The sequence below is a fragment of the Schistocerca serialis genome, chromosome 7 (genome assembly GCF_023864345.2).
Source record: "Schistocerca serialis cubense isolate TAMUIC-IGC-003099 chromosome 7, iqSchSeri2.2, whole genome shotgun sequence".
Taxonomy (NCBI): domain Eukaryota; kingdom Metazoa; phylum Arthropoda; class Insecta; order Orthoptera; family Acrididae; genus Schistocerca; species Schistocerca serialis.
This window is the reverse complement of record NC_064644.1, coordinates 348,695,782-348,699,132: the sequence shown is the minus strand read 5'-3', so window position 1 is coordinate 348,699,132 and position 3,351 is coordinate 348,695,782.

Sequence of the window (3,351 nt, the reverse complement as noted above, 5' to 3'; positions counted from 1 at the left end):
ACTTACGAGAGTAATCCCAAAAGTAAGGTCTTCTGTTTCTTTATAAGTACATAGACCTGTTTATTTCTACAATGTTTTACATCAGTTTACAGCTTGAACATTTAGCTATTTTTCGACACAAGTACCATTTCTGTCAATGCATTTTTGTAGACACTGTGGCTGCTTTTGTATGCCCATGTCATACCAGCTCTCCGCCATGCTGTTTAGAAAGTTATGAACCTCTTCTCACTGCTCATCATTGGAGCTGAATCGGTGGGACCACAATTAACACTGACAGGTACTGTGAGATTCTGAAAAAACTCCAATGGCAATTCAGAACCGGAGAAGAGGAATGTTGAGCAAGAGCGTACACATTCTCCGTGACAATCCTCACACACACATTGCTTGGCAAACTGTTGCTCTCCTGCAACAGTTTCAGTGGAATATAATCACCCACCCACCCTATAGTCCTGACTTGGCGTACAGTGACTATCACCTGTTCTCTAGGTTAAAAGAACATTTGGCCAGAAAGCTATTCAGCTCCGACGACGAGGTGAAAGAAGAGGTTCATAACTTTCGGAACAGCATCGCGGCGACCTGGTATGACATGGGCATACAAAAACTGCCACAGCATCTACAAAAATGCATCGACAGAAATGATGATTATGTCGAAAAATAGCTAAGTGTTCAAGCTGTAAACTAGTGTAAACCATTGTAGAAATAAACAGGTCCATGTACTTATAAAGAAATAGAAGACCTTACTTTCGGGATTACCCTCGTATAACTCAATCAGTCACATCAAATGTCAATAGGCAGAAAATGGGATGAAGTCAAGCAAGGAGTCGAGCGAGAATTTAGAATCGAGGTAAAACTTACTAGGAAGAAACATCAAATTAGGAAATTTTTAGCATTGATCTAGTGGGTTTTTCACAGGGGCTACAAATTTTATGGCATAGAATCGTGAAAAATGTACAATCAGATAAAGTAAAACTAAAATTCCACTGTATGTGCCACAATGGTTCACAATTAGTTTGAAGAATATTCCGGACAATTTGAGCAAATGATTTGGCCATCCAGATAGATGTGAATCCCATGGAACCTTTATGGGACATAAGAGAGGTCAGTTTGTCCACAAATCCTCCACTGGCAACACTTTTGCAACTATGGACAGCTATAGAGGATGCGTGGCTTAGCACTTCTGCAGGAGCCTTACAGCGAGTTGTTGAGTCCATGCCATGTTGAGATGCTGCAGTGCACTGGGCAGGAGGAGGTCTGACATGGTATTAGTAGGTATTCCATGACTTTTGTCACCTCTGTGTGTAATTCATTGTTGACATGTATCTCATGCAGACATAAGTACCACTAAGACAGTTCAATCACATCATCTTTACTGTTGCAGTTAATTCTTTCATATTGATTTCAACACCATTTTCCCACAAAACACTGTACAAACAATAAAGAATGCAAGTATTTGCACAATGTTTTGCTCAACCACAGCTCATCGTCAAGCTTTCACCATATTGTTTGAAGACCTCTGCAGCCTCACTTAGGCCACCACAGGTAGATGTGACAAGGCATAGTGGCATATGATTACCAGAATACAGTTGCTGTGTTATGGCCACTTGGCATAACATTTGAAAATCCCTGTTTACCATAACACTGTGGGATATTGTACAGCAGGAAATTTTCTATAGTGCAAAAACTGTAACATGTTGAAGAGGCTTAAGGAAGTAACCAAATTTATCATGTCATGAAGAAGAAGTCATCTTTGCAAGCTGTATTTGAAGAGACAGATAAAATATATGAGAATATTGAATAGGTAATGCAGTATGTAAGAAAGATCAAAATGTAATAGTCATGGGGGACTGCAATGTGGTTGTAGGGGAAGGAGTAGAAGAAAGGGTCATGGGAGAATATTGGCTTGGTACTAGGTATGAGAGAGGAGAAAGACTATTTGAGTTCTGTAATAAATTTCAGCTAGTAGTAGCAAATACTCTGTTCAAGAATGAAAATAAGAAGAGGCATACTTGGTAAAGGGAAGGAGATAGTGTAAGATTTCAGTTAGATTACATCACGATCAGAGGTTCCGAAATCAGACACTGGGTCGTATGGCGTACCCAGGAGCAGGTATAGACTTAGGTCACAATGTAGTAGTGATGAAGAGTTGGCTGAAGTTTTAGAAATCAGTCAGGAAGAATCAATATTCAAAGAAGTGGGATGCGGAAGCTCTAAGGAATGAAGAGAGACACTTGGGAGTTCTCTAGGGCTATAGATGCTGCAATAAGGAATTGCTCAGTAGGAGGAATGAACATCTCTAAAAAGGGCAATCACAGAAGTTGAAAAGATAAGCATAGGTACAAAGAAAGTAACTGCAAAGAAACCATGGGTGACAGAAGAAATACAGTACTTCAGTTGATCGATGGAAGAAGGAAATACAAAAAAGTTCAGGGAAATTCAGGAATACAGAAATCGAGTAATTGAGGAATGAAATAAATAGGAAGTGCAGGGAAGCTAAGGTGAAATGGATGCATGAAACGTGAAGAAATTGAAAAAGAAATGATTGCCAGAAGGACTAAGTCAGCATATAGGGAAGTCAAAATAACCTTAGAATTTAGGAGCAAGGTTGGTAACATTAAGAGTGAAATTAGAAGCAAGGTTGGCAATGAGAATTCCACTTTAAATGCAGTGGAGAGAGCAGATAGATGGGAAGAGTACATTGAAGGTGTCTACGAGGGGAAGGTTTGTCTGATGTGATAGGAGATCCAGCATTTGAATCAGAATTTAACCCTACACTGCCTGAATTTATTTTTAGTCATCAAATTGTGGTAAAAAAGCAATTTTAGTAATTTTGAGCAGAAAAAATGAATTATAACTTTTAAGATTCCTTAAATTTTCATTTATTATTGCATTACGGGTACAAAACGAAAAACGTGCAGAAACACTACATCATGCAGGGAGACTAATGTTTGATATTGTGCAAAAATGCTACATCATGCAGTGTGACATGAAATGAGTTAAATTAACACCATTTAACAAACTGTACAATCAGTATTTCATAGCTTCTAAGATGTGATTCAGCACAGTATAGAAAAATAGTCACATTTTTGCAAAACTGTCAGTTACCATCAAATATTTAAAAATAAACATTGTAAAAAATGACCCTTATTCAATGTGATAAATTTTAAAGCAATCAATGTTCTTCTTCACACACAGAGCTATTCCACACTTTTCACTCTGTACTACTGTAAATGCCTTGCAGCTGGCACGCTTACAATGGTGACACTTGTGGCCAATGACCAACACCGTCTCTCCGTACATCAATTGTTAGCTGAGCTGCAACAGGAGACCTTTCCACTTCATTCTGAGGACTGG